The 15,025-nt window shown below is 38.0% G+C and overlaps 2 pseudogenes; both read right to left on the bottom strand.

The window, feature by feature from the left end:
• LOC125843068 (F-box/FBD/LRR-repeat protein At1g13570-like) overlaps nucleotides 1-15,025 on the bottom strand; it is a 214,622-nt pseudogene that overhangs the window by 174,403 nt on the left and 25,194 nt on the right.
• On the bottom strand, nucleotides 11,184-13,004 carry LOC125843070 (F-box/FBD/LRR-repeat protein At1g13570-like; annotated as a pseudogene).

Raw genomic sequence — 15,025 nt, 5'->3', positions numbered from 1 at the left:
TTTAAATTAAAAATACGTCTTCTACCATCACGAGGAGAATAAAAATCACTAGATCTTATCTTCTATGGTTGGTTTGTGATTAGGGATAAAGGAAACAATTTCACAGTCTCTTTGTTTCATCAATTTTCTTCTTCACAAATTTGCAACTTTAAAATTATGAATATTGCATCATTTGTTTCTCGCAAACAAGATCAACCTCTTACTAGTTTTTGAGAGAATCTAACAATGGATTCCTTCGTATATTCCCTGTCTGATCAAAGGATAAGGTGGTGATAGTTGTGGGTGCAACAAGCATTAAAAATCTAGATTCTTCGTAGATCTAGTCAATTATTTTTCAACAGAGGTTGTGAATAGCGACAGAATACAAGTGTACAAAGGTCTTGATATAGTCACACATATTTCTAGGTGTGACTATATCAACACCTCTGTATACCTGTATTTATCAATTATTCACAACATCTACTGAAAAATAAATCGAGTAGATCTATGGGAAGATCTGTAGCTATAATTGAAACCCATATTTAGATCCTCAAAAACTAAGAATAAGAGATTGATATTATTCTCAAGAAAATGATGATGCAAGATTCATTCAGTAAAAGTCTTACCAAAAATGTAAAGAAGAATAAATGATGGAGAGAACAAAATATACCGTTATAAGTTTTTCAATGTAGAAATATGTTGTTGGTTGGTGCTGTATATATATTAGTTAAAATATTTGGTGCCATGAACTTAGACATCTATACTCCCTCCGTTTGGGAATTTTGCAAATAAATATAAAATACTTTCAAAAAGAATTAATAGGAAAGGTAATGTAGGAAAATTTAATTAATCTTTTCTTGATTTAGTAAGGTGATCAAGTTCAACTAATATGAGACAACTATTTTTTAGTATAATGATCAACTGATATGAGACGGACAGAATACTATGAACATGATTAATACAACTAATTTGTAATAAAACTTTTACGTAATTTACGGGTTCCACCAAATATAACTCAGTGACACAATTAATTCATGCCATCGGTCCAGTAGTAGGTGAAAAAATTAGAATTTCAACACCTTGCTTGGATGGTTGTTGTCGTTGTATTGTATGGTGTTGTCCGTTTAAATATCATCTGTTTTGATTGTTATTTAAATTTTATTGAATTGTGTCGATTAATTTATCGACAAAAATAACAACCAAAATCTCATTTTATGTGTAACGACTGATTTAGTGCAATTGCATGTTACCTTAATATTTTTTTCTCATTATTTAATTATTTTATTTTATTCTTGTCACTCCACCTTAATTATCATTGATAAAATTGATTTATATGTTATTAAAGTAGATGAAAAAGATTTTAAAATTATAGTACTATTTATTTATCTTCATAAGTTATATAAAAGTAGGTACTTAATGATTAAGTAAACAAATAATCAAGTTTTATATCAAAAAATTAAAGGTCATTGTTCAAATAGTCAATCAAAGTACTAAAAATTATACAATAAAGTAGTCTTTTCATCATTTCTTTTAAACCGAAAAAAAAATCACTTATCTATACGCATATATCACTTACTAGCCAGATTTTGTTCAAGTTTCGACGACTAAACAATTATATTATAGACAAAAACTATAAGTTAATTAAAGATCAAATATGCATAATTGTATAACACAGGGGCCAAAATGGGAATAACATAATAATACAGTGACCATTACAAGTAGAGTCATTGTTCTTGAAACAGTTGAAACTTACTTAGCCAAGCACATATATACTGCATAATATTAGACAGACAAGACAGGGCATAACAGGCAATGTTGGAATGTATACGTCCACGTTTTCTATGGGACCAGGTCCTCAACACAGTTACAATAACAGAAAATAAACAAAGTGCTGAAAGTAAAGATTGCACAACAACTTTACGTGGAAACCTCCTTGCTCAAGGGAGTAAAACCACGACCTGGCCTGCCAGGACTTTTCAAACTTATTTCACTAATCTTCTCCAAGCAAAAGTAAAAGCAAGTTTACAAACCGAGATTAGTCTACTAATCCCAACTCTAAGCAATACCTCCTATTACTTAGATGAGCCAGAGCAGATACAACACCGCCCACTATACTAATCCTAACCGATTAATATAGACTTTTAGAGTAAGAACCTAAGTTACCCTTAACCTAGTTCTTACAATGATTCAAACAAGTTTGAAACGTTTCTTTCACAAGTGAAACGGATCTTACAATATCAGAACTATTACAAGCAAACAAAATAACAGCTGGTACAAAAAGCTCTTGAAGCAATCGATCAAGTTCCTTGTTGTTCTTGAAGCTTGAAAGACTCTCTCTTTGAATGAATGAGTGAATATTGTTGTCTCATGTTTGATATATACCATGAAGAGTTATTACCAAACGTACAAGCAACCTCCTTACTTTTGATTGGTGAAGTACTCTGCAGCTTCACCAACTTTCTGACGCAAACAGCTTTTACAGTTGTACCGCACTTTGCCAGCTGGCAGAGTATTCATACTCTGCAGAGGACCAGGTCCCTGCACTTGTGAGAAGATCATCAAAACATCTAGGAGTATAAGCACTTATCAATTTCCTTTTTTTTGATGATGACAAACAACCTGCATATCTCATCTCGTGAGTGGAATAACATTCATTCAAAACCCCTTTTGTTAGTGCACAATGCCACAGTTCCCCTTAGTTCAATGCCCCTATTCCAGTTCTCCCCCATAGTTCCCTCTTAGTTCAATGCCCCTATTCTAGTTCTCCCTCAACAAAAACTTTCCCCTTTTGACATCATTGAAAAGGTGAAGCAGTAAACATATTCAAGTTAAATGCAAGGCAATAAAGAAGTCAGGGCCTTGGGCCACACAAAACATGTGTATGTAAGCATAAAGAGAATATTAAACCACACATGAACAATGCACTTAACAAAAAGAGAGCATCATATCATATATACCGACCACTGTAGTTTAGTCAAAACAACAAAAGACACAAGGTGAATCATAAAAAAAGGACAAACAACAGGAGAAACAAGACACATTTAGGACGGAGGAGGGGAGGGATTAAAAGTACGCATCAACAGCAACATGCGCTCATTGGCACTCTCATGGGCCTGTATCAGTTGCTTGTTTAGGGACTTAATGTCCTCATTTAGAGAGGCAATTGTCTTCAGCAGCATTGTGTTTTCATCCCTTAATTCTTTGAGCATCAGTTCGTGACTCTCACTGGTACCAGGTACCCTGGAAACGACCTTCTGCAGTTCAGACTTCAGCCTGATGATTTCAACCTCCTTATCGCTCAGAATCTTGGTGAGATCAGTCACCTCCCTCTTAAGAGTAGCCTGCTGTTCCAAAACATCTGCCACCTAAGATCTTCCCTTAGCTGGCCCCTCAATGCACTCACATTCTAGTAGAGTAGACATAGTGAACATTTGTTTGGTAGTGCCAGATACCCCTCTTCCTACTGGGACTTCAAAATGGTTAAAGACAAAGTTTAGCAAATACCTATAAGGAATTCCGTGCTTCGCATTCTTCCATGTCATTACTCTATGCATGTGTTCCAGCATAATTGCAGGGAGATTAATTTCCTCAAGCTCATCAAGTTTTTCCATGAGGAAATGATCGGCAGCAGAGGTTACTGTTCTCTTCTCAGTCCTGGGCACCATTACTTTGTTAATGAACTCAAACATCAATTGATACTCCCCTTTAAGAAACTTCTTAGGAAGGCCTGCACGCTTGACATCTCCTCGTTTAGTAGCAAGCTTCGAGAAATCACCAGATGGTTTGCATCCCTCAATAGTTCGAACTCCCACGACAGGCACTCCAAGAATAATTCCCAGAGTTTCTTCATCAAGATGAATCTCCACATTCCTGACTGTCGTTATGATTCCACCACCTTCTAGTAGTTCCATTTTATAGAAGAACTCACGCACTTCAGGTTCGTGTAAGTATGGAACTAGTGGTCCAAATAAATAATTCCAGCCTTGAATGGTAACAGCATCAACCAAATTGGCCATACCAAACAGTGTGTTAATGTCAGGGTCAAAGACTTTACCATTCAAGACTTTTTGTTGCTCCATATTCTCTACCCGCTCTTTTCTAGTCAAATCCTTTTCTTTGATTTGATCTTTAATCTTGGGACTAGGTCTCTTTACGGGTTGTTCCTCAGACTGCTTTCTTCCTGTTTCTCCCTTTGCAAGAGATGTCTGCTTTTTAACCTTTGCATTTTTTGCAGTAGATTTCTTTCCCCCTTTTTGATTTCCCTTTGATTTAATTCTTTCTTCCTCAGCTTCTCTCCTCCTTTTTACCACATACTTGACAACATCTTTAGATTCACTTTCACTATTCGCAATAGAAAAAGGAGTAGAGGCAGGATGTTCAGTTTTAAGCCCTTCTCTTCTCCTCTTCCTAGTTCTTTCCGTGTGTGCTTTGCTTGCAGCAATAGAACTTCCCATAACCTTTTGTGCTTCGCTCCTTGTAATATACTTCTTTTTGTCCCCTTTAGAGTGAGACATTTCCAACTTTCCCTTCCCTTTTCTATGTTGCTCATTTGCTCGTTCAGTAGAGTTTTCAACAATGTCAACCTCAGATGTACCTGTAACTGCTTCCAACTCAGAAACATTTATTTGAGATTGGTTTGCTCCACGCATTCCCCTTGAGCGCCATTTTAATAGAACCTCTTTTTCTTCTTTTTTATCGCTTCCAACATCAAATGATTTTGGTGTTTGGTCAAAGATAGGCTCACTTCTGGGAAGGACCTGATCCGGTGACTCCAACTCATGCTCCAGAGAAGTGGGTTGAACATCACCTCTTAAAAAGGCTAAGCTTTGAACGACCACCAGTTCAGCACCAGCAATTAGAGTCTCATTAGATTTTACCACAGATTGTGTTTCTAAAATGGGGGATTTTCCACTAGATAGGACCAGAGTGGGAGAGCAAACCAAGGTAGTTCCGGAGTCAAGAACAGGGGAGACTAAAATGTCGGCCGGCGGGCAGATGGGTTCAACCATGTCGTCGGCACCACAGACAGAGGTGGAGAGAGACTCTTCAGGAGGAGGAACGGGGAAGTTGAAAGGGATAGGGTTTTCAACCTTTTGGGGGAAGGATGTTTTTGAGGAAGACTCAGTGATAGACATTTTTTGAGGAGAAGAAGGAAGAACTTGGAGAGAAATTTAGAGAAATATATAAATTAATTTTTTTTTAAACGAGAAGAGAGAGGCTAAAAATAAATTCTCAAAAAAAAATTCAAATTGAAAAGGTATCGGGTCTCAATGGAGGTGACCTTTGGTATTAAAAACGACAAGACATTTTGAACTGACGCGCTAAATGGGTGAGAGACACGTGGCAGTGATGTTTGACTTTTAGACAGTGTAGTATAAGTGATACTAACCTCGTGAGGACCAGGTCCTCCTTTCAGTTTGTAGCTCTGTCTGTGTGATTAAACCTTTCCTTCAGCTAGACACACCATGAGTGTATACCTACATTAAGGTACAGAAGTGAATTCTTTTATGACAGACATTACAACAAGTATAGATACCTGCCCTCCTTAACATAATCAATAAGAAAAAAATTATGTCGAAAGGTCAGGTAATTTTGAGCATCCCTAGCCGCATCCTGTTTTTAATGAAGACATCTTTACTTAACGATTTTGTAAAGATGTTTGTCAGCTGGTCTTCAGTTTTACAGAACCTCATCACCACATTTAGCTTTTCAACATTGTCTCTTAGGAAGTGATGCCTTATATCTATGTGCTTTGTCCTCTTGTGCTGGACCGGATTTTTGGCCATGTTCATGGCACTAGTATTATCGTAGACGAGAGGAATAGTGTCTGTAAGTAACCAAAATCTTCCAGCTGCTGCTTAATCTATAACAATTGTGCACAGCATGATGCAGCAGCCACATACTCTGCCTCTGCAGTAAACAATGCCACGAAATTCTGCTTCTTTGTTCCCCATGAAATCAAGGCTGATCCCAGGAAGTGTGCCATGCCTGATGTGCTTTTTTGATCAACAAGAAAACCTGCATAATCAGCATCAGCATAACCTATAAGATCAAAAGAGTCATCAGTAAGGTAGAAGAGGACCAGGTCTTGAGTTCCATTCAAGTATCTCAGGATACGTTTGGCTGCCTTAAGGTGAGACTCCTTTGGTGCTGCTTGAAATCTTGCACACATCCCTACACTAAACACTATATCGGGCCTGCTTGTAGTGAGGTACAAAAGTGACCCAATAATTCCCCTATACATGGTCTGATTGACCTCCACACCATTTTCATCTTTATCAAGTTTCACACTTGTGCTCATAGGAGTATCCAGCACCTTTGCCTCAAGAAGATTAAATTTCGCGAGCAACTCTTTGATATACTTTTCTTGGCATATTGAAGTGCCTTGAGAGGTTTGTTTGATCTGCAAGCCTAGGAAGAAAGTGAGTTCTCTCATCATGCTCATTTCAAACTCACTGCTCATCAGATTAGAGAATTTCTTGCAAATTAATCTGTAGTGGCTCCAAAGATGATATCATCCGCATAAACCTGCACAACCAGCAACTCATTTCCTCTGGATTTCAAAAATAGTGTATTATCAATTTTACCTCTTTTGAACCCATTTGCAAGAAGGAATTTTGACAGTCGTTCATACCAAGCTCTAGGAGCTTGTTTTAACCCATACAGAGCTTTGTCTAACTTCAACACATGATTTGGCAGTTCTGCATCTTCATAGCCTGGAGGCTGCTTGACATATACTTCTTCCTTCAGATTCCCATTCAAGAAAGCACTCTTGACATCCATTTGGAACAATTTAAATTCCATATGAGCGGCAAATGCTATTAAGATTCTGATGGCTTCCATTCTGGCTACAGGAGCAAATGTCTCAACATAATCAATTCCCTCTTCTTGGTTGTAACCCTGTACCACCAGTCTTGACTTATTTCTAGTAATGATCTCATGCTCATCCAGTTTGTTTCTGAAGACCCATCTGGTCCCAATAATGGTTTTGTCAAGTGGTTTGGGGACCAGGTGCCACACCTTGCTTCTCTCAAACTGATGAAGCTCCTTCTGCATTAAAGTTACCCAGTCTACATCCTTCAAAGCTTCCTTAATGTTCTTGGGTTCAACGGATGATATAAATGCTGAATGTGCAACTAGATTTCTTGATTTAGACCTAGTTTGAATTCCTGAGTCAAGTGGAGAGGTGAGATTGTCTAGTGGATGTGAAGATTGATGTTTCCATCCAGACTTTCTGGTAATCTCTTCTTTTCTGTCAGCATCAGAATTGCCTTCATCTTCTTCAAGATTTTGAGACACTGTTTCCTGTGATGCATTTGAGGGACCAGGTCCTCTTAAGCGTTCTGCATCATTCTCTTTTGTGCTCTGATCATCCTGTTGCTTGGTCATCAGCTCCTCAACCTCGTAGTCCTCATTGTTCTCTCTTCTTGTACCCAATTCATCAAACTTGACGTGCATGCTTTCTTCAACACAAAAAGTTCTTTTGTTGAACACCCTGTAAGCCTTGCTTGTAGATGAGTACTCGATAAATACTCCATCATCACTTCTGGCATCAAACTTGCCTAGATCATCCTTTCCATTTTTTAGCACAAAACATTTGCACCCGAATGGCTTGAGATGAGCAATTGAAGGCTTTCTGTCATTTAACAACTCATAAGGTGTTTTCTTGATGATTGTTCTGATAAGACACATGTTTGTCACATAGCAAGTTGTATTAACTACTTCAGCCCAAAAATTCATTGCAAGTTCTGAATCAATTAGCATAGTTCTAGCAATCTCCACCAGAGTTCTGTTTTTTCTTTCAACAACTCCATTTTGCTGAGGAGTTCTTGGTGCTGAGAAATTGTGGTTGATTCCATTTTCTGCACAAAACCCTTCAAGTATAGAGTTTTCAAACTCTGTACCATGATCAGATCTGATACTGGCTATCTTGCAATTTATCTTCAATTGGATGGCTTTGGCAAAAGTGATCAGAGTTCCAGCAGTCTCATCCTTTTTCCACAAAAACATATGCCAGGTGTACCTGGAGAAATCATCAACAATTACAAGAATATATTTTTTACCTCCTCTGCTTTGAATTCTGACCGGTCCACACAAATCCATGTGGAGAAGTTCTAGAGGTCTGGTAGTGCTCACACCCCTTTTTGCCTTGAAAGAAGATCTTGTTTGTTTTCCTTTTACACAGGCGTCACAAACTTTGTCATTTGAGAACTTCAGCTTTGGTAATCAACGGACTAGGTCCCATGCAACAAGCTTGTTAAGTAAAAATGTACTTGCATGACCCAGTCGTTTATGCCAAAGATTTACATCGTCAGTTTGAGCACTCAGACATGACAGGCTGACTCCTTCAATAGAATCAAGATCATCAACATACATATTCTTGACTCTTTTTGCAGACATCGCAATTTTCTTAGTTGCACAATTTGTAACCACACAGCTTTCAGAAATGAACTTGACTTTATTTCCCTTGTCACAAATCTGTGAAATGCTCAGAAGATTGTATTTTAAACCATCCACATAGTGTACATTATTTATCGAATTATCAGCCGATCTCCCTATTCTGCCAATACCAAGGATAAAGCCCTTCTTTCCACCACCAAACGACACACCACCACCTTGGTGTGCTTTCAAAGAGAGGAAGTTTGAAGTGTCTCCAGTCATATGCCTTGAGCATCCACTGTCCATATACCAGCACTGACTCCTTCCTCTCTTCTGTATAGAAATCATTTGTTAGATTTAGGAACCCACTTCAGACGGAGTTTCCAGTAATCATTAAGAGGTCTGATAAGAAACCTTTCTGTCCAGGGAGGCATGATGTTTTTACTGAAACGATACGGGGGAACAGGTCCCTTGTGTCTCTTCTTAACATTATTTTCAGATCTAATAAATCTCATATGCCTTTCTTTTGCTTTTCTCAGAATCTCACAATTTTCTTTCAAATGACCAATTCGACCACAGTGAGTGCATAAAAGGTTGTCAGATACAGACACATACTTGCTATGGGGATTGTAGGGAGGTTCTATTGGTCTGCGTCCCAACCCTTTCTTTCCATTGAAACTTTGATTGGACAAATTAGAGAGTATCTTAGAGGAGTCAGGCCATTTCAGGGAGTGACTTAATTCCTCCTTGACCTTACTCAAATCCTTTCTTAGTTGAGAATTTGTTTCAAGAGAAGTGACTAGCTTAGTTCTCAGATGTTATGTTACAAGTCTCTAGAATACCTATCCCTTAACTAATTTCAGCAACTTGAGACATGAGAGCAGAATTCTTATTTTCACACAAACTTAATTTTTTATTCAACATTAAGTTTTCAGCGGTTCGTTCATCAACACAATCAATAAGCAGAGCAGCAAGTTTCCTCAAATTTTCAATAGGCAGATTATCTAGATCATCTTTAAAATCAAAAAGAGTTACCTCATCTAAATCCTCTTCATCATCAGAATTTGCCATTAAGGAGAAAATAGAGTTGAAAATGTTTTCATTATCCTCAATGGCCATCATTGAGACATCCTCATGACTCTCTTTATCTTCTTCTGATTCACTTGAGTCATTTCCCCACACAGCAAAGGCGTTTCTCACCATCTAATCCGCATATGCCTTCCTTCGAGCATGGTTTGGGACCAGGTCCCTCTTGCGAGGTCTGGTGTCATGAGTTTCCTGCTTTGGACTAGGGCAGTTCCTCATGAAGTGTCCAGGCTTACCACACTAATGGCAAAGATCATTTGCAGTAGCAGTCCTGCTGGAAGGGGTTTTCTTTTGGAAGCCTCCATGCTTTTTTAAGATTTTCTGAAATCTTCTAGTGACATATGTCATCTCATCCTCCTCTTCAGTCTCTTTACTTTGAGATATTTTCAAAGCAATGGACTTCTCCTTATTTCCTTCCTTCACAATTGTCCCTTGTTTCTTGTTCATCTCGTAGGTCTGAAGATTCCCAATCAGTTCATCCATGGAAAGCGTCATTAGATCTTTGGCTTCTGTTATGGCATCCACCTTACTTTCCCGAGATTTCGGAAACACCTTGAGAATCTTGTAAATTTGCTTACGGACAGGAATAGGCTCACCCAACCCTCTCAGCTCGTTGGTGATAGAGGTGAATCTTGAGTTCATCTCAAAGATGGATTCCCCTTCCTTCATAATGAAATTTTCATACTGAGTGGTAAGCATATCAAGTTTAAATTCTTTTACTCGTTGAGTTCCTTCATGAGTTGTTTGAAGACAATCCCATATCTCATTGGCAATCTCACAAGCAGAAATCCTGTTGTACTCATCTACTCCAATTCCGCACACCAAAATCTTCTTTGCTTTGTAGTTCTTTTCTATCTTTCTCCTATCTGCCTCGTTGTAGTCCTTTCTGGTTTTGACAACAGTGGTGGTAAGCTCTCCATCCTTCACTTCCTTTGTAGGAACATATGGTCCATCAAAGATGATGTCCCATAACTTAGAATCCTCAGCGTTGATGTAGTCGTTCATTCAATTTTTCCACCAGCCATAATATTGTCCATTAAAACGCGGTGGCCTGGTAGAAGATTGTCCTTCCTCCATATTGGGTGGAGCTGTCATTCCATCAGGATCTTTCCTTTTCTTGGTGTTAACCAGAGAGAAAAGACGTGCTCTGATACCACTTGTTGGAATGTATACGTCCACATTTTCTATGGGACCAGGTCCTCAGCACAGTTACAATAACAGAAAATAAACAAAGTGCTAAAAGTAAATATTGCACAACAACTTTACGTGGAAACCTCCTTGCTCAAGGGAGTAAAACCATGACCTGGCCTGCCAGGACTTTTCAAACTTCTTTCACTATTCTTCTCCAAGCAAAAGTAAAAGCAAGTTTACAAACCGAGATTAGCCTACTAATCCCAACTCTAAGCAATACCTCTTATTACTTAGATGAGCCAGAGCAGATACAACACCGCCCACTATACTAATCCTAACCAATTAATATAGACTTTTAGAGTAAGAACCTAAGTTACCCTTAACCTAGTTCTTACAATGATTCAAACAAGTTTGAAACGTTTCTTTCACAAATGAAACGGATCTTACAATATCAGAACTATTACAAGCAAACAAAATAACAGCTGGTACAAAAAGCTCTTGAAGTAATCAATCAAGTCCCTTGTTGTTCTTGAAGCTTGAAAGACTCTCTCTTTGAATGAATGAGTGAATATTGTTGTCTTATGTTTGATATCTACAATGAAGAGTTATTACCAAACGTACAAGCAACCTCCTTGCTTCTGATTGGTGAAGTACTTTGCAGCTTCACCAACTTTCTGATGCAGACAGCTTTTACAGTTGTACCGCACTTTGCCAGCTGGCAGAGTATTCACACTCTGCAGAGGATCAGGTCCCTGCACTTGTGAGGAGATTATCAAAACATCTAAAAGTATAAGCACTTATCAGGCAAACTAAGTGCTACAAAAAATAATATGTTAGCAAAATCATGGCACTTCCATGAGTTTTTCATGTTCATATGATCCACCTTCCATATCGATTTCTTCAAATGTGAATTCAACATTAGGTGATGCTCTGCAAAATTCTTTCTCATCCATCATTTGTTTACACAAACGAAAAAGGAAACGCTTACAATTCCAAATGAAGATCTCCTCAAGTATAAGTGAAGATGCCAATATAAAATTCATAAACTGCATTTCCATCTCGAGACCAGTAAACATGTTCACTTGAACTCTTTGAAGTTTCACAGCACCGCTTGAGGATGATTGGGCTCGTAGAAACTGTACAATAGGTTCAACAATATCCTACTCCTATACTTGGTACTAAAGAATATTTGAGGAACGGTTAGTTAGGCGAGTTCAGATGAATAAGAAACCATATTCAATCACCTTAATGAAAAAAAACAAGAGAGTGCTTACAAATTCAATTGCAAGATCTTGTAATTTAGGACAGCTTGTAATCAAGTAAACAACACCGGAAAAATTGAGAGATTTGACATTGTCCAGAGCAGTCGGGAAACTCTCTAGCTAACCTCCCTCCATCAAGTACTAGAAGCAAGTCAAAAAATACTTTAAGATACCTATCAAATTCATCATTTGGTTATGATAGGTAGAAAATCACAAATGTACATTACCTCTAATATTGAACCGCATAGATTCAGTTCTAGGAAGGCATGTAATGAAAGAACTTTGTTACATTGGAGCAAAAAGGAGATGTATCAGTCAAAAGTCGTAATCCGATGAAAGACAAAGTAACTTTTTCAAGCATAGGAGCGTTCTTGAAGGAAACGGATTTTGTTTCGCCAATAAACTCAAAGAATTTGAGATTACCGGCATCAATTTCAAGGGTGTCAAAGTTTGTGCAAGAATACAACCCCAATCGTTCAAGCAACGGTATTTTAGAGATGATATTTGTAAATATTCATGGAACAAAACTGACATGCAGAAGATCGAGACTAATAAGCTTCTTAAACACTTTGAAACCGCGTGGAGGGTGGAACAAGCAATCTTGAAGTTCCAAATACCTTAGTTGCCCGAATGCAAAAAGGTGATGAGGTAAATGATTTCCAAATCTTACATGAAGGGTGATTTCCTTGACATTTATTTTCGACAAGAAGTGCATCTAATGATAAATATCAGGACAACTCGTAAAACTACAGAGTTTAAACTTCAGTATTGGTCCTTTATGGACTAATAGAACTTGGTAAATGATTCTCTTGGCTTCTTCATGTTGTTTGAAAGACTTGAAAATTGCATCATTAAAATCAAGTTCTTGACGTGTTATCCATTTGTACCTCTAGTCATTTGACAAGATATTGATCTTTACTGCATCTTTCCAAGGAAAGCACCCTAGAAATCCATCGAGAACATTACAAGGCAAATTGCTAATTGTATCTACACCAGATGCCCGAACATTCCTCGTGGTCTAATAAAACAAGTCTGTCAGCAACTCTGAAAATTAAAATGATACAAGGCAATATCCAAATACAATTCAACAGTGTATTGTAAATAACTAGTGGTTCAACGTCTGCAACTGCATAAATTTTTATCATTTACCAGAAAATAATGATACATGATCGAGCACCAAGAAAGAAGATAGATTTGAAGACAATAGTGGTCAAGGCAAGAGTTTCATCGAGGGATTTAAAAAAAAGTTCTCTTGTGTGCAGGGGATTAAACCCCTCAGTAAACGTGAGAGATTTTGAGTTGAGAATATATTATTCTAAATATCAACAAGTTGTTATATTCTAGTGTTTTGATGATCCTCACAAATGTAGGGACCCGGTCCTTGGCAGAGTACTTCCGTTCAGATTTAAAGTGGTGCACAACTGTAAAGTTATCTTTACAGTTGTCTAGTCAGGTTGGTTGGTGAGATATGCAGCGTACTTCACTAATTGGAAGGGCGGACCAAGTTGTTTGTTTAAGTGGTCAAAACCCTTGTTGGTAATTGATATATACAACAATAAACAAACAACAGTATTCATTCGAGAAGAGAGAGAGCTAGCAAGTCTTTTTCAAGAACTCAAGCATCAAAGAGCGCAGCAAGGGACCTGGTCCCGAAAATTTTGCGTACGAGAAAAGGATGAAAAAAAAGTTGTCAAAAGGCTGCCAACTCTGATGTAGTTGGTGCACAACCTTTGAAAACAACAGGCTTTCAGCCAATCGCCTTGTCCCAAGGGTTTCTGTCCATCTTGATAATAGTCTCTTCTCCAAACACAAACCCAAGATTTGAGAAACAAAAAGTAATTGGATTTTCTCTGAAATTCATAAGCTTGAAAAGAAGGCCATCTTCAAGGAAGAACACTGCCCAACTCAACAAAGGGACCTGATAGAGTGTTAAAGAATATTTGTTGTATTTTGAGTTTTGTTTCTATGTGCTTACATTGTAAATCTATTCCTGTGTTATAAAGGAATTAGATCATTGTTCTGTTCAACGAAAAGTCTAAGTCGGTTTAGGTTAACTGATTTAGTGGGCAGTGTTGTATTTGCTTAGTCAAAGTCTAGGTCATCTAGGAGCAAGCTGATATAGTGGGAAATGTTGTATTTGCTTAGTTAAAGTTTAAGTTATCTAGGGTGGGATGACTTAGTGGGCAGTGTGGTATCTACTTAGGCTCAGTAAGTAATAGGCGTATTATTTAGTATTAAGATTAAGTGTTTAATCTCTTGGTGGTTGTAATCTTTCACTTTTGCTTGAGAAGATTAGTGAAAACAATTGAAAATCCTGTGCGACATGTCGTGGTTTTTCTCCCTTGAGCAAGGAGGTTTTCACGTAAAATCAATGTGCCCTATTTACATTATGCCATTTATTTTCTCTCGTTTTACTTTAGTTACTGTTCTTGCTGAGTCAAAGGACCTGGTCCGTTAACTGATAGTGGACATATATATTCCAGCAATTGGTATCAGAGCTTGGTCTCTCTATCTGGTTAACACCAAGAGAGATATTCCTGCGAAGAGTTGTTGCTCCACTAGGCTTGCAAGAAGGTCGGACTCCAATAAAGCCACCTTTATTTGATGGTCAGTACTATTGGTGGTGGAAAAAGTGCATATTTGACTATATAATGGCTGAAGATTGTGAGCTGTGGGATGTTATTTGTGAGGGTCCCTATGTGCCAACTATAGATGTAAAAGATAGGGATGTCACAAGGGTTGTTCTTAAAACCCAACAGCAATACAACGACTTTGACAAAAGGGAAGTTGAGAAAAATTACAAGGCTAGAAAGCTCTTAGTGTGTGGAATCCGAGCAAATGAATATGATCTGATTTCAACTTGTGAATCAGCCAAGGAAGTCTGGAATCGCTTGAGAATAGTGTATGAATGTACTGAGCAAACAAAGAAATCTAAGTTAGATCTCTTAACCACTCAGTTTGAAAGTTTCACCTTGGAAGAAGGTGAATCTATTCATGAAATGCGTACTAGATTCTACACCATTACAAATGAGCTCATGCTCCTAGAAGAACCCCTCACTGCGTGGAAGCAGGTTACTAAGATACTGGAGATTCTTCCCAGATCTTGGACTGATGAACTTGATATTGTCTATGAGGCATAGGATCCTGAAGTATTGTCGTTGGATGCTCTATTTGAACATCTTCAAGTT

This window comes from Solanum stenotomum, chromosome 10 (genome assembly GCF_019186545.1).
Source record: "Solanum stenotomum isolate F172 chromosome 10, ASM1918654v1, whole genome shotgun sequence".
In the NCBI taxonomy this organism is placed as follows: Eukaryota; Viridiplantae; Streptophyta; class Magnoliopsida; order Solanales; family Solanaceae; genus Solanum; species Solanum stenotomum.
The sequence above is the reverse complement of the archived record's forward strand: the minus strand, read 5'-3'. Positions and strand labels throughout refer to the sequence as shown.